At 42.5% G+C, this 26,805-nt stretch overlaps 1 protein-coding gene and 2 non-coding genes across 3 annotated transcripts in view; 1 reads left to right on the top strand and 2 right to left on the bottom strand.

Annotated features, from left to right (window-relative positions):
- Positions 1-25,060, bottom strand: part of gjc1 (gap junction protein gamma 1) — a 37,522-nt gene extending 12,462 nt beyond the window's left edge. The window contains exon 1 of the mRNA XM_047572730.1: positions 24,187-25,060. The gene's annotated coding sequence lies outside the window, so the exon portion shown is untranslated. The remainder of the gene's footprint in view (positions 1-24,186) is intronic.
- On the top strand, positions 1,001-1,072 carry trnac-gca. Its single transcript has one exon. It is a non-coding gene; the product is annotated as a tRNA-Cys (tRNA).
- On the bottom strand, positions 3,590-3,661 carry trnac-gca. Its single transcript has one exon. It is a non-coding gene; the product is annotated as a tRNA-Cys (tRNA).
- Positions 25,061-26,805: the final 1,745 nt, after the last annotated feature.

Raw genomic sequence — 26,805 nt, 5'->3', positions numbered from 1 at the left:
TGATGCATCTTGCTCAATTATGAAATGTCCCTATCAACTGAGATAAATTAATTGACGTATCTGCCTGCCTTAACAAAAACACAGCAACACATGCACTGCTATACAACAGTGCTGCGCAACAGTATCTGACAGGAGTGAAGAAAAAGCCAATGAACTGCTGGCTATAAATAAAAACCTAGCCTATCCACTTCACACAGTGGGTCAGAAGAGGACACTGTGAAATAAAAGTTGTGAACCTTTCAAATTATCAGCTGACTCTGGCCATTACAGGGCTCCACTTGAAGAAATGTGGACACTCATAATCCTCCATCACTTTCAGACTCTCAGTGCACCTCCTCACTCCCCCCTTTCCCTCATCCTCTCATGGACTCCTAATCATGCAATGTTATGAACAATGAAAGATGCTGGTTTGATATTGTCCAAATCCACTCGCCAGTGGTGGTTGCTCAAATTAGGACTGCGCGCTATCTCCGCCGCTTTCCTTATCTCTCCCCTCTGAGCGGACCAATTGCTATCACCAAATTTCACAGATCATGCGCTGAGAAATCACAGAGCATAAATCCTCTTTAAAATCATATCATGTCTCTCAAAGTCCACGGGCTTCTGTTAAAGTTTTCTTTAATGTACGGCTGTCACAATTTAGCCTCTTTCTTTTTGTCTGCAGGAGGGAAGCTGATAAGCAGCGAAATGCATTTTTTTGGGGGAAGTGTCATCTTGGTAATAACCTTGAATAATTTGATGCGAATAGCTTTGTGCGTTCTATTTATCCGAGACACGATGGTGATGTTGACAGCCAGGGCGATAACGAATGATCTCCAGGTCATTAACTGTTTGTGAAGCAAACGTGCAGTGACCTTGTGAGCTGTATGTTACCATATGAAGATTAAATGAAAGAAGACATTCACAATTATGGAAACTATGTTACAGTATGTTAATTTCTGGGTATTGCTCATGATAAATAGATAGATCTGTTGCATAGATGAGTGAGTACTTATGACAGGGGGGTATAGCTCAGTGGTAGAGCATTTGACTGCAGATCAAGAGGTCCCCAGTTCAAATCTGGGTGCCCCCTCTACTCTTCCATTTTCAATTTTCAACACAGCAGCATTTTGACTTGTTGTCCACCACATAGAAATACAGTTTCCTCCCTGAATCCATCAAATCCACCTGTTGTTCATGCAGAGTTTTGAAAAATGTGTACTGAAAGCACTTTCACCTCATACTGGACTGAACTTTTAAAGGCCATTCGCTGTCTCTTGAATCTACACTTACTCTTCGCAGGATTTCGTTACGCATGGTGTGGTCACGCTGAGAAAGTGGCAAAATGAAGCAAACTCAAACCAGAGATTATGCTTGCAAAATACAGTCGAGAGTGCTATTGCAACGTTCAGAGGAAGTGGAGAAGCTCGAAAGGCCGACATATATTGTGGGTGATGGTGACAGCTTGCTTTCTTTGCATATTAGAATAAAGCAACTGAAGTTTTTTTTGTGCAGTCACTGCTAATGCTATGATCTCTTACACCAAACACAATCTCAGTAATATGGAAAAGTGAGTACGTAGTACCTAGCACTTGTCATGAGTGGGCCATATGAGTTGTGAATCTACTTATCTGTCCTTGTCATAATGTTCCATGGAGAATTGCCTTTTCTTCAAACACCTTATCAGCTCACAGTGCATACATTTTGGACCTCCATTTGTTCCACTCATTATGCATTCACTACAAATACATAAAACTATATTAAAGCGACATGACGTGCATAAAAATCTGTGTCACACATGCAGATGTTTGCATCTTTACGCTGCATATTTACACTGTCTGGTATCTGAAGAAACTTAGCTCCCTCCATTTTAAATACTGAGTGGATCTAAGCAGCCCACAGAATACATTGTATATATGAGCATGTCACAACACAGACAGAATATAGATGGATTGGGGAGATTGGGGCTGCTTAACTCTCATAATCCTTCAATCTGTCTGCATAAACCAAGTTAATTTGGTTCAGTTCACAGTGCACAGTCCTCATAAACATGAAAGCACACCGAGCAGAGGCTTGAGTGACAAATTTGTCAGGCCATTGCGTAAATTTACATGTTTCAGAGTCGCAGAGCGACGGGTGGATTTTAATGTGCGCTAAGCCGGAGACAGCCGTGTCATCATTAAATTGGAGGCTTCATGGAACGGTAAAACTTCATGGGAAAAAGAGGATGTTTAAAGACGAGAATGCAATGTTTCCCACTGATCCTCGTGCGCTTGGAATTTCCCAGATCACAATAAGAAAGTTAGATATGAACAGTAACTTCCTGAAAACTTCCAGAGACAGTTTTTTTTTCCAACATGTTTCCTTGCTAGCACAATTACCTCCTAAACATCCTGCTCCAACTTCAAATTCATCAAATAACATGATTAAAACTACATTTTACAGGGGTTTGTACTGAAAGCTGAATCTTCTGCCCTTTCTAATGTCGTCTAATGTTTAGCATTGAATTGTCTGCACACTTTATGAACAGGCTGGAGTAGAAGCTGTTGTTGTAAACTGTGTGCGTGGTGTAGTGGCAACACACCTGGCATCGTAGCGTCATGCTAACTATAAACGTACTATAAACACTAAATATGTAGATGGGGGTTCTCCTGTCGGTTTATGATGCATTGTGAAAATGTAACACCTAAGCAACTTTCACATATCCACGAACGACTCGGTGTGTTCTCAGTGACTCCAATGAATACTGAATTAAGATAGATGACTGTTTTGGTGCCAGAAAAAGATATCATATGGGCCCGGTGCCAGCGATGGAGACAGAAACCAGGGAGCAAGAAACTTTATTGTTGTTTGGGTTGGCTGAGCAGCTTCTACTGGAATGAATGTTTGGACACAATTCAGCTCAACCCGCCAGACATCAGGTAAGGAGATTTTCTGTCCAAATTAAGCTACCACTGCTGCCTCCCTTTTCCTTTTTTTTCTTGTATATGTAGTAGTTAGAAGTGTATCAGGCAACTGGTTTAAAAAGCGTGTAGTGTTCCTTTGTAATATTCTCTCATAAATCTACACTTGCCTTGTGTGCAGCTCACTCAGCGGGACCATTTATGACTCAGTGTTGATTCTGTGTGAAAAGGCCTGCCCTTTAATAAGCCAGGCACATTAAAGTGTTGAATTAATTGCATCTGCGAAATCGGTTGCCTCAGTGCAGAACAACTTCAGAGTTAAAAGTGGTGCACGCAGCGTGCCTCTGATTAATTCTGCCGAGTGCTCATGTAAATACTTTCATCATAAACATCTATGGTAGCTGAAACCGCCGCAGCAGGACAGGGGGGATTTATTTGCTCAGCTACCTGCAGTGTAATGTGTGGTGTCTGGATGGAGCGGAAACCTGCACACCCTCAGAAGTCACTAGTACACAGCCTGACACCTGTGGCTGGGATGTTACACAACGTGTTGCGTTAGGTTCCAGCGGATCTCAGTTCAAGGCAGGAGTCGGCCTGTTTGTTTCATTTCATTCAGGAAATTTGGGGCCCTCTACAGCGCATCATAGAAAATCAGCGTGAGAGTGCACCAATGCACAGTTATGGGAGCGTACTTACAAAAGATCCACAGGGGGCACCCAGAATTGAACTAGGGACCTCTTGATCTGCAGTCAAATGCTCTACCACTGAGCTACACCCCCACACACCCACTAGGGTGGATGGAGCGATAGGTGCACGAGCGAATACTGCGTTTGCTTGGGATGGATGGATAAATGGATGGATATCAGGGCTGAAGAAAGGATAAATGAATACCCACTTTAAACAGTGTTGCACACAACATATAAAGCAACCACATTGTTCAGATTATACGCTATTATCTGTTCACTGATTCTTATTTTTGATTTCTGCACTCCTAAATACATAATGAAATTACTGCACAAAATACATTGTATTCATAAATATTAGGACTCGCTTCTTGGGCAAACGTTGCAGTATTCATGTGAGTTCATTGTCTGTGTATCTCCAGGACATATATGGAAATGTTTAAATCCTTATTTCAGCCTAACAGCAAGAAAAGCTGAATTTTATTTTTTGATTTTTGTTCTGTGTCACGGAGCAGGTTCATTAATAGAGGGTGATTGGAGGCTACAAGCGCTTCCTCATTATCATACATAAACATGGGCTTAATGCATTCAGGGGCTCGTGAGCGAACACATTTGGGCTGTTAAATATTTGCAAATGAGAGCGAAGTTGCCTCCTTGACTCAGGCTGTCTGGTTGCCTCCATGGGTAGCGTTCATTGTCAAACTGAGCCGAAGTGACGGATAGAGCGTGCACAAAAATACGAGGGGGTAAAGCAAAGAGGCAGCGCATTTCCGTATGTCAGCGGTGTGTTTATGCGACCTAGCTGTGCCGCATGTAAAAACCCACCAAGGGTGCAAACAATGGGGGAAGCTTACAGCTGAGCGGAGAGGCTTTAGGATGCAGGACCTCTAATAAACACGCTCTATAGATGTTCAGCCTGTTGTTGGGCGTTCTTTTGATCTTAGCAACAGCCTGTACATGTAACTTCATTCGGGTTTAAATTATTTCCCAGAGGCTTTACGAAACCTATTCACAACAGCACCACCTTGCAATAAACTCATTTTCATCTTATATTGTGGCTGTCATTTGGTGGAACGTGGGGCTACAGATAAAGAAGTCCCACTTTAAACCATTGCAGTTGAGACTTATTATCTAGGATACTTAATTTTGCATTCATACTTTAAAATACATTAACAAACCAAAACATCAAAAGTGTATGTTGTGTGTGTGTAACTTAAAAACAGCCTTGCTTTTAAGTTTGACTCATACGGTATAACTGAATATGTTGATAGATTACGGGTCGGAAGTGCAGACTTCGTCACATGCTCAAAGAGGTCTCGTTTAACTCATCAGCCTTAGATAAGATCCTCATCTGTAATTAGCATGGAGCCAACCTGAGGTGAACAGGCACTCATCTTTCTCGCGGCCTTTCTGCAAGCATGTTATCGTACATCGTGATGCAAGACGCACACACACGTGGAGGCGCACTTCTCCTCAGGCTCACCTGCAAACTCAAGAGCCTCATTAGAGAAGGTCGGAGGAGATGGAGGAGGGTGGAATGAGCCGAGTGAGGCAAGGCAAAAATAAATCCCTGCGTGGTGAAGGAGAATAAGTGTTTGTAATGTATTGACTTAGCAAAAGTGTATAATATATGATAAACTAGAGATGCTGTGTAAGTAAATAAATGTCAAAATTGCCGCCGGGGAAACGGTTGCTCTGTAGTTGTGTGTGTGTGTGTGTATTTATGCGTGCATGAGTCAGACGGAGAGTGAGTCAGAATTAGATGTTTCTTGTTATGTCTTCGGGCGTGGATGGACCATACTCGGCACGGTTGTGTGTGTGTGTGTGTGTGTGTGCCGAGCACCTTTGCCCTAGGCGACAGGTTTGGAGGGCAGAGAAACTGCGCATGCTCCCGCAAACTACTGTACATGTGTGCTATTCTTATTCATATAATTCACTTTCTCTAGGGGAGTGGCCATTTGTTCATTACAGTGTGGGTTCACTTGTCTGACAGATCTGCTCTTGAGGCGACTGCTGCTGCTAAATATCACACACCTGGTTGCACAGCGTGTGCCGCTCCCTCTCAGTCCTTTATGTCTTCAAAGATCCTATTACCATGGTAATAATATCCAACAAATCATATAGTACTTTCACCTTGATGAGCCTTCATCAGAGGGGCCATATAGCACCTATTGTACCAGATTAAGGATGACTTCATTAGTGCATCGTATCTTTAATGCAGAGGGAGCTGAACAGCTTGGCAGAGGGAAGACGGATGAAGGAAAGCAAGGTTTCCAAATTACTCATCTATTTGTTTATGCTGTGAAATAGGGTGTTGGAATTCAAATTAGGCTCAGCCTTAGACTTTTGCCTATACGTGAGTGCGGGTGTGATTTGAGAGCGTGTTAGTGCATATTTTTATGGCTTCATATGGCTTCAAAATGTGATGATTAAAGACCAGAAGGACAAGTATGTCTATCTGCATATGGTGTGTGAAAGATTATGTTAGTCATCTTAGGAAGTGTCTTAATCAAGCATAAGTAGACACTTTCCATGCCAAAAAGTAGCATTGCCACAACATAAAAATATATATATTCACCATATATTCACCTGCAGGTAAATGACTGCATATGAAACGAACATGTAAACAATGCATGGGGACAATAAAGCAGGATGCGGTAAAGAATAAAGAAATCATGAAAAGCTAAATAAATAAATGTAGAAAGAAGCCAACAGGCACACCTTTAGGAGAAGTTGATGTTTTAACAGACTTGGAAAGAAAAGTGATAATTTCTGAAATTTCAAGTCTCAAATTTGACAGTGTTTGGGTTATTTTTATGGTGAGTACATCACATGGAAACTGCCTTGGAACATCTTTTCATAGATGCTTTCCACATAATGCCATGTGATTCAATTACTAAGGATGCATTAAGTGATTATTTTGTGAGGAATATAGTTTGTTAAGAAATACAGTCATAGTAGTTGAATAGTGTAATAAAAAAGAATTGTTTCCAAACAAAGCAGACAGTGGGTTGTGCAAGATATATATTTTCTTTACAGGTAAAAAAAAAAAATAAAATAAAATCATCAGATTTTTGGCAAACCTCTCTCAGACACAGGCCCGCTGCATTCACACTTCTCGCCTGGTGTGTCAGTGAAGGACTTTGGTAACCCACTTATGCAGCTGGATTTGCATTGGGAGAATTGAAGCGAAAGATTTAAATGGCATCAGTCTTGCTATTAAAGCAAAGCAAAACATCAGACAAACAGGGAGGAGCAGCTCTCTCTCTCTCTTTCTCTCTGTGTGTTTTTATGTGTGTGTGTGTGTGTGTGTGTGTGCAGAGGAGCAGGGGGAGTGCTGTCCCTTGCCTCTGCTCAGTGTGCAGCAGCTGCAGCTTTCAGCCTCAGTCTATACTGTAGGGGCCATTCTGCTGTCTGAAAGACTGATACATGCAAAGAGCAGAATGGTGATGAGAGATGACTGAGGACAGTGCTGATGGTGTATTTCAAATGCGCTCTTTTACACTCTGCTGTTACAATTCAACATTTGTATAAGGGGGAAAACAAACCCCTTGCTTCCAGGTCAAGTACTGGAGGGCTTTTAAAATAAGAATTGCCCCGTTAGGAGCTGTTTTGGAAAGAAAGAAAGCTTTCACAACTCCTGACTTAAGAGCGGGAAAATCTTGACTGGTTCTTGACTGATATCCTGAAGTTGTACATCAGGCTCACTGGTTTATAGATGCGGATTTACGCCGTACGCTCACATACGCTACGGAGGAAACCCCTGCAAGCGAAGCAATCAATTATCACAGTGTAGAAACAAACAGTCATGCATGTACACATGAGCACACAAAGGTAGCTTTAGCATCCGTGGCACCAACATTCTAATGAGACAAAACCAGAGAGGTTGAATGAATGGAGCGCCCTGTTTCAGCCCGTGGCACGGAGCGCCGAGCAGAGACGAGGCTTTCACGCAAACCTCCCGTTCCCAGCCTGGCACAGTACAGAGGTATTATCAGAAGCAAACGGGGTGAGGGGGGGGGACTCGGCTCATAGTGTCCCCCCGTTCCTCACCATCCCCCCATCTTACTCCCCCGTGGGCCATCGCTACCCGCCCCCACAAATCCCTGCTCAGCCTCACCCTTCCACTAACCTCCCTCTTTCTGCTCTGCTCACTGTCCCCATCCCCCCTCTCCAAAACCTCCGCTTCCTCCTCCTCATCATCATCCATCAAGGACCGTACGGGGCCGGCTCCTTCTCTTTGCACATCTCATTCGCTGAATATGGATGTGGATAATGGTGTATTCCACCAAGAGTTGGAGGTCATTTACAGTGTATACAATACGAGCCTGTGGGCCGATGACCGCCTGTGCAACCCAACCATGCCCGCTAGTGAAAGGGGCTATTTTTATATTAGCATCCACATTTGACCCTGATTTCTACATGTTATCTGAGGCTGTTATTATAGTCATTATGGATTCATAATGTGTCATTTGGATCAACCCTAAGTAGTCTGAAATAATAAATCACATAAATTATAAGACAGAGAGCATGCACTTGAAAATAAATGAATTCATCAATAAATGCTCCATTAATTAATCAGTCTGTCGTTTCAGCTTTAATATAAAGGCCCCAAACAGCAAATATTTAAATGCTATTATCTTGTATGCCACATGGGCATATACTGGTATTTTATTATATGTAGATTACTATTTTACAGTTTACCATGAGATTACAATGACTGGATACAATTACAAGACTGGAAAGTGGCGCAGAGAAGAGCATAAAACAGCAGCTTAACCGCTTCCTGTTTCAAATCCAGATGCCCCCTGAAACTGTATACACATACCTTAAGTGGCACTTCTACATTGTCCTTTATCTTCCTGGAAGGTTGAACTTGGCTCCGGTGTTTATGCACATATAGCTCTGGTATGAGTGTCCATGGCAGCCATTTGGAAGCAAACACAAACGCGAAAGCAGCAGCTGCCATCCAGCAGCAAATGAAGGGTTTGAGATTTGGAAAAATTCCTAATTTGGAACATTTGGTGAAACTTTCCAAATGTTCCCCTCATGAAAACACTTCACTTGTCATAGAAGGCCAAATAACACCTTACACGTAATAAGAGCGGTTAAAGTGTTATGGTCTCATGTGGAGCAACAGTTAAAGCGTAGTAAAGGCAGCTTTCTATCTCCTTGCTATCGCTCCACACGAGGCACATTATTTTTACTACTCCCTTTTATTTTGGAGCTCCAAACCAAGGGAGACTCTAAAAAGATTTTAGAAAGCCTTCAGCTAAGCGCAGAGCATAAAAGCAGCAGTAATTAATGTCTGTTTGGTCTGAACTTTTTATTTTTTTGGCCTCGGACTGTGCAGCTTTGGGTTTTTCTCGAATAAACGGTGGTTTTCTAATGAGGCTGAAATTATGCTGTTTAATTTCAATTAGCCAAGGCTTTTTAAAGCCGAGATGCCGTCTTGCTCTTATCCACATGGGCTCTCGTGTGTCCTCAGCGGGTGACGCAGCGCTGATGCGAAAAACAATCCACTAACAAGGAGTGGATGGCAGGAGCAACCCTCCGCGGAGCAGAAAGATTCACTGTCTCCAACACAAGGGTCATTTACGACACACGGGCAAAGGAGCGCCATTTCGTCACTTATTGACGACACGGATTTCTCAGGGGTGCTGGAGTTGATCAGAGAGGTGATTTATGACTGGCCACGTACAACAGCTCCGCCAGATGGGAGGCACACTGGGGTCGTTCGGCGAAAAGACAAATGGGTGAGGCGAGGTAAAGCGAGACAGAGGGAAAGAGATGAAGGCGGACATAAGAGCATTAGGCTGCTCCTGTGCAGAAGCTCGGATTCACCGTGAAACCCATTGTCTCGGGCCAAAGCGGACCCGAGACCTGCCAACTGTGCTCAGCCGCCTCTCGCTTTGTCAGTGCTGACTCGGTCGACGCTCGCCGTACAGATGACAAAGAGAATTTAAGCGTGGTATTAATAGGACACAAGTCACAAACACATCCCTGGGGATGTAAAACAATACAAGAGCACTTAATGAGTGACTGATTAACAGCTGTCCCATTAAAGCCGCCCCTTCCTTAACACCTTTAAACAAGCTGATGGTACAACTTGACTGTAGCCGGTGCGAAATTGCCACTTTGAGCATCCTGAGTTTGTGAACATCTATTTAGGGTGCGACAACAAGTCAATCAGTTAGAAACGCGCATGACTTCCTCCGGAAATTAATTAGCATTGCATAATGAAACGTGGCTTCGGCCCTGCGGCACCAGGCAGTTTAAGTCAGACATGTTAGAGGAGCGACCGTCAACTTCCACATCCTCTGTCGCTCCGGCTGCAGCAGCTCAGCGCACGCACGCACGCTGCCAGGAAGGAGAGCACACGGAGGCCAAATGCCACTGCCATCCACAGTTGGCTTTGTTTACGGCAGATAAGTAGAGACATCCTTGCCATCACAGTGACTGAACCCTGTGAAGATGATTTTGGCTGAGTTAGTGTGGTGGGGGAGGAGGAGGGAGGCTCTTGCCGGCTTGAATGTGCGTGCATTCACACACAGGTACAGACACCATGCACGGAGCAGATCGCAATATTCTAATTAAGTATTTATGCAGGTTAAGTTGGTGACATGATTCTTGCTAATCTGCAACTGACTCTCCTCGTAGTCATGAATAATTCAGTTAACTTTCTCCCCCACCTGTGGTGTCTCTTCCTCAATCTTTAAAATTTGATTTGAGTTTCGTACCAGATTCCGTTAATTCTCATGAATTAATCCCCTCACTTACATGTGAAGTGAAGTGAAACAAACTGAAAATATTCATATCAAACCGTTTCTTATAACTAAGAATTAAGGCTTAAACGCTGATTTTGCTCTGAGAGGATAATTCACCTACGCTACGAGCTGTATGAAGTTAAGCATCTTGCTCGCAGACAAATCCTTAAGGTTGCACGACGCCCAAGCACAAAAACACACATGTGTGTCGGCAGACACTGACCCTGACCCTGATTCTAGCGAAGAATCCACAGGACATCGTTCATATTTTAGATTTTCAATCTGGCCATAGCTGGGATATGAATGACAGGAGAGAAGGATCTCCCACGCCATTACACTTTAATATCTGGGCAATAAGTCACGGTGTCAGCGCGCAGCATTCATCAGGCATCATTCACTTTAATCCGTCTGCTCCATGGACTCTACTGCTCCACTGTATTTGCCTTGAGGAGCAAAGCGGGCTGAGTGAAGATCCTGGCTGCAGGATGGGCCAAGGTTTATCAAACAACATTTCTCAGGGACGGAGTTGAAACAGAGTTCAGTCTGAAATCATTAGAATGCTTGACAGCGAGCCCCCACACTCCGACAGTCAGGTTACTATAAATAACAGATTAATGGTTGAGAGCCAAGAGGTCAGTGTATGACAGTGGGTGGCGGTGACCTTAATTTCAGCGCTGCTGCCGGTACAGGTGAGTCGGAGCTTGTTGACCACTTTGGTCAAGGATAAAAATGTCTCGACAACTCCTCAGTGCATCGCTATGAACTCACGTTCACGTTCATGTCCACAATTCAGTTATGATAATCCGTTTTCATATAGCACCACCACTGGGATGAAAGTAGCATTAATGAGTTATTATTTTGTTTCATGTCGGCAAGGAACACTTTATGTGTAGTGCAAATTATCAGTTGTTAGCATTCCAATGCATTAATCCTGTTGTCTTTAACATTTTTCAGGCCAAGGACCCCAAACTGATGGAGAGATTAAATAGGGACCCCCCACCTACTATACATGTTCTATATTAAGCTTGACCTAGTGCTGTTTATAAATATACATTATTATTATAATTTTGCATTCAATATCGCGCTATTCAAATAACACAGATTCAAATTTCAAACGTGCAACAGAATGATGGCCGTGCAACTGCCATAAACAGTTGAACCTTTAAATGTAGCTGAATGTTCTAGGGACAATGAATCAACAAAACTCTTTGGCCTCAGACGGCTGATGGGAGCGAGCTGCAGTGTTTGTTAGCTTCTCTTCTGTAGCGTGTGTCTGGATTTCACATGGGGAGTGAAAAGGCTCTCAGCCAATTGCGGGGAACCTGACAGAGTCAGCGTGTAAAATGCAATTGGATCAGCAGCGATGGGGCGGCGCCTACTGTGTACAGGTTTTATGTTCATTTGCATTTAGTCAAATAAAAATTTTGGGCAAAAGTTTAAAAAAGACCGCTGGGGGTCGCGGACGCCCTGTTGAAAACCTACAGTATGCATTAATCTAATAAACATGGTAGCTGCAGCATAGTCCCATGTATCCACTAGCCGCACGTCGTTCCAACTACAATGAAAGTGACATTTTGTGTCTCTTTGGAAATAATTGTGTTGCTAATCCTAGATGCTATGGTTTGTGTGTGTCTGTGTGTTTAAGAGACAATATGTTTCCACTGAAGAAATGTACGTCTCATGTCTCATTTCCTCTTTTAGAAGAAATATGTAACTGCAAAAAAATAAATAAATAAATAAAAAATGGAACTGCACTACTTGAAGAGCAGTTTCATAATTCATTCATGAACTTCTACTATAAACTTCTACTTAAAATAAAATAAAAAAAAGAATCTCTCCTTTCTGCAACTGAACAATCCAAAGATTTTCTGTTGCTCTGAGTCGATATTTTCGGTTCAGGCCTTCTCTCTTATTTTTTATTTTTTTTTTAAGCATCTGAAGCGTCTTTTCTGTGAGCATTCTTTCATCAAGAGTCATGGATTGGACTGTTTTGTTTAGCGTTCAGAGGTCTAAACATGCCAGAGACCAGAAGAAGATGAAATAGAGAGACAGAGACACAGCACAGGCGAGTCAATGCAAGGCTGCGCACATTAAGAATTGATTCGCGGTCGCAGCCAAATTCAGCAGATGGCAAGTGAAAGTAAACGGAACCGAGCAATCAGATTTCCCACAAAACACTTTAAGGATGCAGTGAAGGGGAGGAAAGAAAGGATTGAAAAGGCATCAGAGGGCTGGAGCGCTGAGATGGAAACATACTGAATGGAAGGAGAACAAAAAGAGCCCTATTGCAGCAATATGTTCTTGCCTGCGGTTACACTTGTTCCAATCCAACTTTAATCGTCCAATCCAGTTTGCAGTGTCAACTGACAGGTCCGGTTGTTACAAAAAATAGGGCTTCATCGCACTGATATTGGATCTAAAGCCCAGAAACAAAAGGAGCCACACTGTCATCAACCCAGTCTGGACGCCAGAGTCGACGACGATTGAAGAAGCAAAACTAAGAGACGAGAAAAAGAACAGTGCTATTTTGAGGCAGTGTTTGGTAATACATATCAACATAAGCATTAGTACGTGTAAATATATAAGAACAAATACCTGGTTAAGGATTGGCTGGAAAAAAGAAAACACTTCCCTAAGCTGAAACTATGGACTCCGTAAATATATTTTTGCCAGAGGCAAATCCCTCAGGCTGCCTCACAGCTGAGGCACCCAATGTATACAAGGGCCTAATGAAATCTCCTACATCGCATTAAAGACCACACAGCGCTGTGTTTACATTTGCCTACATCAAGACGCAAACAGAGTAAAGTCTCCTCTTGTTTGGGGTTATGCACGGCTTCTGTTATAATAAGGGATAACGTGAGCACGAGTTCATGAGAGAGAGAGAAAATAACTTTAAGTTGGAGCTGAAAGCTGTTTGGATTTCTACTCACACGCATGGTCAGCCTGATTTTTATAATCCCATGAGGGTTTCTTAACTTTTCATGCAACAGTCATTGAGTGCGTTTGCATGTGGCTGTTTTCATTTGGCTGTAGCATCTCTACACCCTGCATAAGAATGCTTCTTTTAATTTCACAAATGCAAACAGAACATTATACTACATTAATTGTACATTGTGGTAATAGTTCAGAGGTAGCCAACAATATTTTTAACAAATTTCTACCCATCTAAACCAGTGCTTCCCAACCTGGGGTCTGCACCCCACCAAGGGGGACGCCAGAGATCACAGGGGGTGGGCCAATACTTGTCTGATCTGAGCTCCACATCAGTTTTCACCTGTTTCACCATGTTTCCGCATGTTGATGCGGGATATTGTCAGGTTCGTGCAGCCAATTGAGTTCGCCCACCAATGGAATGAGAGTAACCCAGTTTTCCCTCTCTAAACTAATCACATCAGTGATCAGAAGCAGGGTGGCGGTTGAGTTTGCTTGAGATCCAGCTCCAGCTGATGCTGCAATCAAGACAACTTGTAAAAAAATGAGCTCTGAGTTGTCAAACTCAGAAACTACTGCTCCCAAAATAATAATAAAAGAAAAAATAGCTGCTGCATGTATTTTAATGTTCAGCAAACAGTGACAATATTCCAAACTTATTTTATCTCCTAACATGTTAACATGTAACGTGAACGCTATGGTATTGTCCAAAATTTCTGAGTTAGAATATAGAATTTCCAAGTTTTCTTGAAGGTATCATCTAAACCAGCGTGTTTTTTTTTCCGTGGAAGTCACTGTTGTTGGAAAGATGGAGAGTTAATTTATGAAGCTAAAAATAGTAAAAATAATAGTTCAGTCTGTACAGGGTGGAAAAAAGGTCTCCAAGGAAAAAAGATTGGGAACCACTGATGTAAACTATGTTAGAGAATGAATATACTGTAAGAGTGTTTATCAGTCAGTAAATTTTTGAACTGATTCTAAAAGCTCTCAATTGCTGAAACTAGTTTAATGTCATACTTATCGTGATAATTAAGTGTCTTTCTAAGTCTAAATTTTAATACAACTATATGGACAACATAAATAAATAATGATGATGGCATAGGTCTGCTGACCTGAGGGCTGGATGTGGAGGTGGGATGAAGCTGAGGGCTGTGTAGTGTGCTCTCATGCCAAACTAGAGAGAGGAGCTGTGATAAAACCCAGAAACAATGTGACTGTGCCAGCTAAGGAGACTGATGCTGCTGCTCTCCCTACGCATGCAATTGCCAGGTCATTATCATTCTTCGAACAAACATAGTCAGAGTTAATCTTTATGTAAACAGCGAAGAGAGGTTCGGTCCCCTCGACTACTCACTGCATCAAGACAGTCCTGTATAAAAGAGGTCCAAACCAATAACAAACAGAAAGGAAGGGCCAAAACAGTGGTTATTTAAAGCCCTAAGCCTTTCTGTCAAGTTAATCGAGTTTTTCTTTCCTTTCCTTTTCTTTTTAGTTTTCTCAAATGTTCGCCCATAGGGCTATCATCATGGCTACACTAGTAGCACAAGAGCATCTGTGCTCGCCTTTGGGCTTTTTCCTACCCATCACACCATGGTGGGCTGTGGCTTAGATATACCCGGGGCCTTGTGGTCATGGAAACCTACTCATGTATGAATGTTAGTTTGTTTAAATATGACTCCAAGAGAAGAGACAGGGCGGGGAAAGGACAGGACAGGACACGACTGTCCTGGAAGACGAATCCCGTGTTGGTGATGTAAAAAAAAACGGGAAAGACAAAATGATCAAGTGTTATGGAGATAAGAGGAAGATAACTGTTTACTGGCAATAATGCATCATTCAATGTGTGTATTCCATTAGTCCATTTAGGAGCTAAACAAGACATCACCTCTAAAGTAAAGTAAAATAAACCGAATGTCTAGAAAATGTTTCATGAGGTACTACTGAATATCTTGAACAATCTACAGAGTAAATAGGACGGTAACAATGGCCACTTGACAGTTCAGCACCTTTAGCTGTAATGGCAACTACTTAAGGGAAAAGGCCAGTGCATCTTTCTTTTTTAATCCAAAATGAAATTGATAATGTCCAAAGAATGAAAAAAAAAGGGTTCCATGAAACACAAATTCCTTCATGAACTCATCATATACATACATCATATAGTAGAACCTCTTTAAGTGCCTTCAAACTGTAGTTGACAAACTAGCTGACGGGTGATGGACATAAATGTGTCCTACGTCTCAAGGAGTGCTATTTAAAGTTTGTTATATTGGGGTCTTTCCCTCAGTATAATGAGAATTAAGATGTTGACACTGATTTACGATGCAAGTTTTGAAATTGTACTATTAAGCTCACCAGGAACACAACCAGACTGCACTGTGGCAGAAACTGGCTCAGTATGATCATCAGAATGATATTCAGTGTGGTCGCAAGACCAGCCAGATCATTTATTTTTTCTATATAGTATATATATTTTTTTTATTTCAACCTCAGGCACTGCAATGCAAAAAAGACGTGGGCGAGCAGTACTCTATGGCTTGAAGCTGGGTCAAAATGTCTATGAAACTGACAGTAACCAACAGCCTAGCCTAGCACCGTGGAAAAACAAATCCTTCTCTTCTTCAGTAGCGTGTCGTCCATTTGACGCAGGGAACAAACTGTCCCTGAGCAAATTGTTCTAACAGTTACATATTTAAATGTGTTTTATGTGTGAAACTGTGCATCATATACACATGTCTGTAATGCTGCAAACGGACAATGTTCTGCATTTAGAGTCGGGAACAATTACCATAACCATTAGTGATTGGTCATCACAAAGCTGCCACTTCCTTCCTTTACTTTTCATCAACTTATCTATTTATTGACTGTTGCACCTCTCCAAGCGCATGCATTTTTTTTTAGGAAGGGATTTTTAGGTCACTAAATATCCTTTAGGATGTCCTAGTTTATTGCTTTGTTGAAGTTAACATGATTGAAATCAAATGGTCGACAAACCTTCCTTCTAAATTTCCATTACATGGAAATAAGTAATATTATGATGTCTTATCTGATGGATTCCACCTATCAACATTTTGCATGTGGATTTATTCATGGATACTAGATCCAACATTAACTCAGACTCTATCTTTTCCCAAAAAGCTCCAGTCAAATGTTGTCTGAGGTACGAGGTCTCCATAGGAAGCAACACAAACACTGAGCATGACCCTGGAGCATCTGAGTGTCTGGAGGAACATGTTGTATATGGAACAGAGGCTAAAAATAACCGACTGTTAGCTTGTCTCTTTCCAGCTTTTTATTGGTGTGACCCCTCGTAGTTGCTCGACTGAATGAAATTCATTTATTTCTAAGACACTTAAAGAGCCACCACACAACTGGTTTATGTTTCAAAACATAGCGAGGAAGAGGTTGAGGTCTTTTGATTTTTGAGGTGAATCGATACTGGCATTAGTGAAGGGGGACTGAGGACATGATGAATGTTGTGAAAGGGAAGCAGATGGCAACACCTCTGTGCATTCATCACCAGCTGAATAATTAGCTCTGTGACCCACTAATGGAGGTGGTGACTTTTAGGAGAGGGAGGGGGGTGGGAGGGGTGGGGGGCAGCTGACACAGCATTGATGAAATGGGAGTAATATGTTCATTTGTTTACTGTAGCGGTGAATCATTACTGCATGCAAGCAACAAAAATGCAAAAAAAAAAACAATGCCTCCCCCTGGAATTACATTCAGATTTAACACGGTTCTGCCCATGGCCTCAACTCTATTGCGTTTTCTCTACTCTGTGCTCATCACATTTTGGCATCTTTTTGTGAACCGGACTGCACGTGTGTGTGCGCTTCGGCCTCTGAGTACGCTACAGGGTGTCGGGTCCGGGGGGGGGGGGCTGTAAACCTGGCTGCTCCGTTCAGCCTCGCCCGTGACAGAGAGCGAGGGGGACGTCACCCGGCCGCGGCTGTCCCAGCTGGGCCAATCAGGCGTGAGCGCTTGTGGTCGGATCAGCGCATGCCTTCCGCCATGTGCAGTGCCGTGGCACAGATCCCCTCATGGATTCTAATACGTGCTCCAAAGTGTCAGCCGTGCTCCGCTGATGGGATTGTGTGTGTTTGTTCGGATAATGAAGGAATCTCTGTGTGTTTAGCCAAAATAGACGCGTCCTCCTTGACTGCACCTGTGCTGATAGTGTTTCACAGGATTATAGAGAGCCACATGGCTGAACAAGCAGCTTGCGTAGCTTTGAGTGGGTGTGAAATGAAAACTTTGACCGCTATGGGTCGCTGTGAGTGTCACTTCTCTTAGAACATGAGTTTTGGATGCCTTAACGTTTTGCTTTCTCTCCCATCTGACAGTTTATCAGCTCCGGTTAGGTGGAAGAGCAACATTTAATCTCCGTGGTGTGATCATTTTGCATGTGGAGAATCAAACATTCGCCAATTCAGTCAGTAACAGTTCCACAGCTGTAATGCTGATATGAACAATGGAGAAGAGACAATAGGGATGCTCTTAAAATACAGTAGCCTCCTTATCTCCATCACAAGGACTTAGTGAGCTTTGGAAAAACTGTAAACTGAATTGTAAGTAACAGGCTTAAATCAGTACGTCGGTGATGCTGATGTGTGCTGCAAATTTTAACCGTAGCAGCACTAGCTGAGTGGGCCAGTGCTGGTGGCTGGTGTTTTAATACAGTGGAAACTCAAGGATGAATGTCACATTTTTCACTCCCATAGGACGTCATTAGGTATCAAGTCAAATGTTAAACCTTTGTGGATGCTATGGTGCAGGTTTCTGCACAGAAAGCGCTGCCATTTTTGTTTGTGGAAAATGAACAGAAATGCTGTTGAACGGTTTCTAACTGCTCCTAATTTTGTTGTTTAACATCAAATAAAAGTGACTATAGGTATCACTCGGGACTCCCTAACAGGACCCTGCTGTTGTGCCAAATATATAAATATATATTTAATGTACAGCTTTAAAGGCACAGTCAAGAGCATGTTGTGACTTGACAACGACATTATTTTTTTATTTCTTCTTTTTTTCCACTCATACATGACTGTCAACTGAAAAAGGATTATTAATGGCCATTTTTAAATGTTTTCTGACATGGATAAAGCAATTAATCAATTAAGAATTTCACATTTAAGTATTATTCAAAGCAATTGTAAGCTGCATGGCATGAAGAATTAAAGTAAAGATCACAAAAGTTAATTGAAGATTATACCTATAATATACCTATCAAATACACATGATGTGCCTATTGTACCTTAAACCACGCGACAAGAGCAAAAATGCCAAACTCATGGCTTGGATTGATGTAACTTAGGACCTCAGACCGCATCAGGTGAAGCACAACAACCAGAGAAGAAACTGAAACAACAGGTATGAGTCACCTGTGAAGATATGTAACCTCATCAGTGCCAAGAGAAGAGCGGAGACAAACAGAGGTTGTGTCATTGGAGAGTGACAGTGAATGAAAGGCATGACTCTGCCCTCATCCCTGTCACGTTGTGGCTCCTCCCCCTTCGCTGACCCGAGGGAAGTGGCATAAGACCTGTCACCCCGAATCACAGCCCGGGCCACAACAGCCGCGCTCATATGTAAATGTGTCAGCACGCACAGATTCACGAGTCCGACATATCAGCTTGAATATGCATGGTCAACGCTGACTGGAGCGTAAACATCTCTGTAGGTGCAGCGCGTCCGCATGTGCGCGTTTCCGGGCTCACAGTATGTACGTCTGAGCCAATCCCGAGTGTGTAACAGTGACATTCCCGGTGGGAAGGAGCTTCACGACTGTTTTCATTCGTTGGACTGCGCGTATCTCTTCATGAGTACAAGCTAGGTAAAAGTGACATTTGATTTCATCCGCACTCACCGGGGTTCTCTCTGCGCGTCTGTCTATGTCCCCTGTGCTTGCACCTTGTGTAGGATTTACTGCTTTTCTCTTTCTGGTCAGACAAAATAAATAAATAGATAAATAAATAAAACAGAAATGTCAATTATTTGGACTAGTGCACAGAAATTCCTATTACTTCATTACTTGGTGTAGACTTACTATCATCATTTCATATAAAAAGGCATATGAGATATATTACTTTAAAAAAATATTAAATATTAAATTATTATATTATTTTTAGTGAATATACTGTATGATATAGTATATCATGTATGAGGATGTATGTTTCTATGTATAGAAATAATCTTTATACAACATATTATGCAGGAAAAACAGCAAATTCTCACTATTAGGCAGCTGGAAGTGAAAGATTTTAGCTTGATCAACAGATGCACCTCGATTTTACACTTGCATGCAACAACACAGCATAAAATCGAAGCATGAAGCACAACCGCACTGCAGTTACCTTTGCAATGCAAACACGTGTGATGCACTGCTACCACGCGCTGCCACGTTACTACACGCTGGACATGAACAGCGGGGTTCAGGATTCCCTTTGTCGCACACTCCCTTTCCATTTCTGCAGTTAAAGACCCAGGGATCTGCTGTGGCATCACCGCGCCACGTGCACAGACGCAACAAGGAACGCGCCCGCTCGTGAAGGGTCAGGGCCGACTGCAGGGGTTCGTTTTCCTGAGGAGTCATCCTGAGTCACAGGGAACGCGGCACATCCCTCCCCCGCCTGTCGTTGCCTAATATTTAAGGCCCCCCCCCCAACCCTCAATAATGTTGGACATGCTCAGGCACGCACAGTACTACAGAAGCCCATCAACTGTAAGAGCTCATCAACTGACTAAATCAGGGAAATCAGGCAAGGTCAAAATTTTCATCAATTATGGCTCAGCCCATGGAGTTCATCAATTCTAAATTTGATGCTAATTTAATTAGAAACCAGTTTTAATCTTAATAATTATCTAAGGACACCCAGGCGCATCTTAGTAGCCAATTATTTTCATACGGTATCAACGACACGGAACATATATTCATTCAATCCTCTGCATTAAACTATTCTCCCAGAAAATGATTGCTCCAGAAATAGTTCCAGCACTTCATCCGGATCCGTAAATTACATCCCTACTGTAATTTAAAATTGCTCTGTCGGCGCAGCTCAAAGTTCTCGCTTTAAATAAGGAGCAGGAGTACACTCGGAGTGCCAGTGCGAGTGCAGTGTGATAAAACACCCACTCTGCTACATCTACCGTTTACATTTGATGACCTCCAACAATTCTAATCACTCGGTAATTACAAGTAGAGCAAAGCACCGTCCCCCTGCTCTTGCTTTAAAGTCGTTTACTCGAACTGGCAACCAGAAAATGCAGAGCGGAGTACACAGTGTCAAGCCGAGGGAATCCAGACTAGTTGGCAGGCATAAAGACACGGTTTTCCCTCGGTGTGCTGCACCCTGAGGATTAAGCCTGGCAGTGTGCACACATCTGCTAAACAAGATTTAGGCATAACACCTTGATATTTCGTGTCGCGGCAAAGCCAGTGCGGAGACCCTGCAGTGGTGGAGGAACTCCCGTCATCTCCAAATATCCTCCCCCCCCGCACACCGATCGCTCACATTTACTTTTAAGGACGAATCGCAACATGTTGCTGCAAAACACCTGCTCCTGATATCCAAGTGTTTTTGATGTTAGCGGCTAAAAGCATAAAATTTACCTCTCACTGTACCGGCTCCACAACACACATTCTGAAGGCAAGAACTGGGAAAGACAGGAAGCGAATTACTGCATTGATTCAGAATAGCTGCCTATAAAAAGCATGTAAGCGTCTTCAACACATCTCCGCAGACATTTCACGTGACATTTATGGGCCTTCGAAATGGCTCACTGAATTGCAAGTGATTAGCAAAGAAACATACAATAAATAGCACAATAGAGATCATCTGATGCAGATAACATTGGAGCGGTGTTTAGATATTTTCATACATTTTTCCCACTGTATTAAATGAGGGGTTTTAGGGATTCAAAACTACCATTTATAACTTATGCGGCCTCTGTATTATTTATTTCTGGCTCAGTGTGGCAGAGCTTATGTCGACTGTTTAGGAATAAATTTACAGTTTAGTATCGACATTTAAAATTGAGTATTTTGTGGAATTCCGCGTTGGCGTGGCAGTACGGACCGTTTCACTCCAGACGAGATCGAAAGCGTGATGCATGTAGTGCTCTTCAAAAGTCTTTGAAAGGTTACGTCATCAGTTTAATATACCATCAGGGATTATAACCCCCAGGAGAAATATTCAAGCTTTTAACTGTAAATTGAAAGAGGAACAGGCTAATAAATTCTAAAGTCTATGGCAATATTGATTTTCCATATATAGCCAGGCCATTATGAATTCAATTGCAGGGCATTAAAGCAGAAGTATCTGGAAGCGCTGCACTGTGCAGAGCAGAAGGGACGGACCGATGAGAATGTTTCAGGACATTAACAAAAGCTATTTTTTCTCGTGTAAAGTCATTTTGAATTATGCTAACATACTTAAAAAATTCAGTCTGTGTTTTACAGTGTTGTAATGTGACTGGATTTGTCTAAACTGCCCAAAGTCTAAGTTTTATGATCTACACATTACCTGCTTTTTTTTTTTTTTTTTGGTTTTAGTTGAGGAAATCCTTTTTTTTTTTTTTAAATATGTCTTACAGCTTTAGCAACTTTTGCATATGTTACATGTTGCATTCCTATATACCTTAACATATGTTGAGTTTTTAACTCTAACTTCATCTCCTCCAGCTCAGACAACTCCAACGGTGCATGCACAACAGTGAAATCAACTCATGCATTTTCTCGGCTTTGAGGATTTCTTACTTATTTTCAAAAAGTTGACATTTTAAAGCCCTCTTCCGGTATTTATGATTTTCTTCTATGCTGGTCTACGCTATAAATGTCAAGCTTTAATCATGCACTTTGCAAATCAAGACATTTGACAGCCAGTTTTGTCAGCGTTGCTATTTAATCTCTATCTTTTTTTGGGTTGCCTTTAGAATTTCTTGGCATCACTAGAGAAACACAGCTGCCATTTTTTTTTTTTTTTGGTGTTTACAAATCCATTGGATATGTATTTAGATATATATAAATCAACTTACCAGACATCTAAGGAGCTACGTGACATTTCTCCGATTTTTCTAGGCCGTCTTCTGATCATTTAATAAACATCCATGCACAATTTATCACTTATATCTACCAGGTCATGAGTTTGTTTTTGGTAGCATCGTCTCCCGTGGTGAAACAACACTGTATCTTAAATAAAAAGAGGACAGGAGCACGTTCGTCATGGTGCTAACGGAGGTGGAGGGGCATTTCCCTGCTGCCAAACAGAATCTGCTCCTCATCTCTCTCCCTGTGCTGGAGTGCACAGGGGTCCATTTCCCCTCCTCCCATATGTCCTTCCACGATGCACAGGGTGTGAAATAGTGGTTCACAGTGGGGCGGAGGTTGAGGGGAATAAGGTGGGAGGAGTATCCGTCAGCAGCAGGATGGACTGCTTTTCTAATGGTTTCACATATAACAAATATTAATTATCAAAACTGCATTTACTTTATGGAAATGAAGAAGAACGAATGAAGGGCAAATGGGGGCTGATATGCGTCTCCTGGCAGCTCCCCAAAGAATCAATTCTGAATAAATGCATGGTATTCATATGTTACATAGGAGGCAGCGATAACTCACCACCACTAAGCTTTCTTGATCTGGCAATATCCCAAATTCATCACAACAGCTCTCACGGCTGAATTTTTTGGAGCGCCGGGAAGGAAACTCATTATCGTGGCTCCTATTTGATCTACTGCTGGTGTGGCATTGACAAATGCCAGGCAGAGAAGCCAGCGTGGCATATTTCAAACACATCACAGCACGATGAAACCGTTCCTCACCGGGGTGAGTAATGCAGGGCTGCAGGGTTTGCTGCACAGGTTAACCGCTTTAAGTACTGGGAATGTTTTTTTCCAAATGCTGACCTCTCAGGTTAAGGGAATAGATGTGTGGAAGAGCTGTCAGAGCAAAAATAAGCAAATGCTGTTATGGTAAACAGTTTATGAGATGCCATAGAGTACCAGCACAAATGGATTAATAAAACCCTAAGTGTGTATTTATATACAGCTGCACAATTAAGCAATTATTTATACCCAGATTGGTAAATCATGTCATACTGTTGTATTCTTTTTAGTAGCTATTTAGTTTAAGGCCATTTATTAACCTGCTTTATTTTAATAAACACTGCTGGTGGAATTAGCAGTTACATCCTAATTCATGATCGGTATTGTGCTTTTTAATCATGTCAGCCAGAATTCCTCCATTAAAACCCCGCGAAAAGGCTTGAAATTAAAATGCATTTCAGCACTTGTGGAAAATACTCATTAATAATTAACCTCGTGAGTTTACCAATAAAGTCATTATAAAACCCCCGTGCGCTAATCTGCACGGCTCCTGCAGGATTTAACCAAACCCTGAGGACAATCCATGCACCGCCCATCCACAAAATATTCCTGCTGAAATGGAACAAAAGATCGGGAGACTCTGGGGTTCGTTCTCGACACCCGGTCAATGTAGATTATTGTTATTATTATTATCACTGTTTTTTTTTTTTTTTAAATGGTTTTGCTTTCACGCTGATGAACAGATACGTGGCTCCAAATTAGCAGCTCGTGTCAATTAGACGCGCCCCCAAAAGCACGCTCGTTCAAAGAAGTTGTCTTGTTGCTCACTACTCGGCCTTGACTGACGTGTTACAAAAGCAAAAAAAAAAAATAAAATAAAATAAAAAAATAAACCGATCAAATTAAACAGAGAAGATTAGGGCTAATTAAAACAGAAATGAGCCACACAGATGCAACCGTCGTCTGTGCGTTACGGTGCCAAATGATGCCTCTGTGACCCCCCGACTCCCACTCCCCCCCAGGGTTAGATTAGCCACATAAGGAACAAGGATAGAAATAAATTCCACTAGATTCGTGTAAATTAAGGCAGATTCTTACCGCTATGCGAGTCTGTGAAGATGCTTTAAGGTGTAAGATGATCCTTTTGTTTGGGAAGGAAACGTCGTTTTGGACTTGGTGGGGTCCAAACTTGAATCCCGCCGATGATTATCTGCTCCACTTCTCGGGAGGAACCAGGAGGGTGTTTCACTGAAGGGGTTTGATTTTCATCTCATATCATATCACTACGAGGTGTGTGAGCACGCTTTGTCCATGGCAGCCACACTACTCTGTCTTCGGTCGGAGGTACGTCGATTAAACTATGTGGTCTGCTGCGTAAAACCGGTGCCAAAATTCCTGCGGGCCCATTCCGTTACAGCGATGCTAGACAATAGTCTGGTCATTTTGGCACGGACCGAACCTACTCCAGTGCCAAGAACGCTTGAATCGGCTGATTAAACCCAAATCTGGAGAGATGCTGTGTTCATATCTCTGCGTGTTGCTCGGAAATTTGGTAATAAATATATCAGAAGCTCACATGTGCCAGTTGTCTGTCGGGTCCCTCATCGTGTTCTTCTTCTTCTTCGCAGGAGGAGTGAACAGCTGAGTTGCCGATCTGTTGATCACCGGAGGTCCACCTACATCCAGCGGTGTCCTTGTCTCGTATTTATCGGGACCGGGCTCTTCGCCGTGTGCCACCTACGGTCTGACACGGGCTCTCGGTGAGTGACAGCTGGATTCTCTGAGTGAAAGCCTGGCTACCAGTCTCTTCGCAGGAGAGCGGTGAAGAAGCAGTGATGTTGCGCGTCCGCGTCTTTGGCGGTGCGCGCGCCCGGCAGGTCACACATCCCGGGTCCATAAACATCTGCCTGAAAGAAAAGGGCAGTTAAGCCTTTTTTGTTTAAACACGACTTCACTCTGTTTGTGTAGCTTACATCGTGCAGCCTTTGAGATGGCTGATATTTATATGTCACATTTTATAATGTCATATATTAACATCAATCACGTGTGATTTAACTTCACACATGAAGGATTCTTGGATTTTGTGTGTTTAGCATTTGATAAATGATCTGTTTCGTATTATTTATCCAGAATTGCAAATAGTTGACATTACAATTTTAAATAGTTACAACAGTCAAGAGGCATTTTATACACAGGAAGAAGGGGACCCGGGAGGAAACTGTGTTGCTATTAATCCTTTTGAAAGAAAAGCGATTTAACGTGCTGATAAAAAGGTAAGAATTAAATCAGACGGGTGCCACAACAAGAAATGCCAACAGAAAAAGCATGTTAAGCTATAAATCAGACAAACAGCATTTAAATGTTAGAAATAAACAGACTCTGGTTTAGTTGGGTTCATGGGTGTTTCAAAAAGGCAGGGTTACAGGACCTTATTCTTCCTGAGATTTGATGAGATTAGTCTCTAGACGGAAAACGAACTGACACAATTTGACGACCCGTAACAAGAATTTACCACCAGGCCTCAAACCATGTTCCAAAGGAAAGGACAAGGGGGGAAAAAAACGGTTCTTCTGCAGATGATGTCTGTGATTCCGTACAGTGAAAAGAGCTTCCTATTGAGAAATTAGTGGAATGATTTGGCTTGTACCAAGGCGCTTCACCATTCGTTACCGTCGGCCAGCGTGTGAGGGCCCACGTCTGGTCTCAATCTGCTTTTTGTGGATGGCCTCTAGCGGGGGAAACACACATGGCTCATTTGGCAAATTAAAAGAGCTAGTAGCTTTGAGTTTGCAGCTTGATTGTCCTCACGGGGGCTTCCTCCCAAATGCAGTCCACCCTCCCTCCGATCCTCCGAACGCGTGTGCGGCCTCAATCAGTCTGCGAGCGAAACTCGGGGATCGACTAAGCTCTGGATCCTCTGAGCTCTGTGATTAGGGAGTGATTCAGTATCGTAGGACCTTCAGGTGCCGTGGGCTGCGGGAGTCACGCGGTCATGTGGTCGGTTTTTGTGTGCGCTTGCTCACATCCACGACCTTGCCAGACTTTAAATTGTCGCAGACCTGCTGGGAGGAAGAAATCAGAGGGTGTAGAACGCTCTTTGGAGAATAGAGAAGGTGAAGATGCGGTAAAGACATTTGTGGGTCCAGATTAGGGGATAATTTTAAAAGCGGAGGAGCTCATTTGGAAAATAAAAGCGTCATTTCTGGTTCTTGCTAATTACGAACTGAGCACTATAAATACTCACATTGTTTCTGTTTTTAATAACCGACTTTAACGTGCAGTTGCTATTTTTTGACCACAAATAGCCTCGGGCATGGACAGATAATAAGTAAACAGGCCCCTGGACACAGACATGTGAAAGGCCAACTCACCCTTCTTACAAAGACTGAAAGTGACACAATGTGCAAACTAACAATGAAACTGTCACATTTTATGGTTGGATTGTTACTATTTTCAGTTCAATGTCTAGGATGCTCTTCATTTCTCTTCAGGTTGCGTTTAGGCCTCTTTGTAAAAATTTCGTGTGTTTGTACATGACACTGATTGAAGGCTGACTCAGACTTCGCCAACTCAGATCTAAAGATGACTGCGTCTTTGCTATAAGTAGACTTGAACACCGTGCCTATAGCTGCCAACCTTTTTGCGGAATCTTATAGAGGGAGAGATTCGCTCTTGATGTTAGCAGGAAGAGACAAGTGTGATTGAGTCATGGACACA

The sequence above is a fragment of the Mugil cephalus genome, chromosome 20, assembly GCF_022458985.1.
Source record: "Mugil cephalus isolate CIBA_MC_2020 chromosome 20, CIBA_Mcephalus_1.1, whole genome shotgun sequence".
NCBI classification, from domain to species: Eukaryota; Metazoa; Chordata; class Actinopteri; order Mugiliformes; family Mugilidae; genus Mugil; species Mugil cephalus.
The sequence above is the reverse complement of the archived record's forward strand: the minus strand, read 5'-3'. Positions and strand labels throughout refer to the sequence as shown.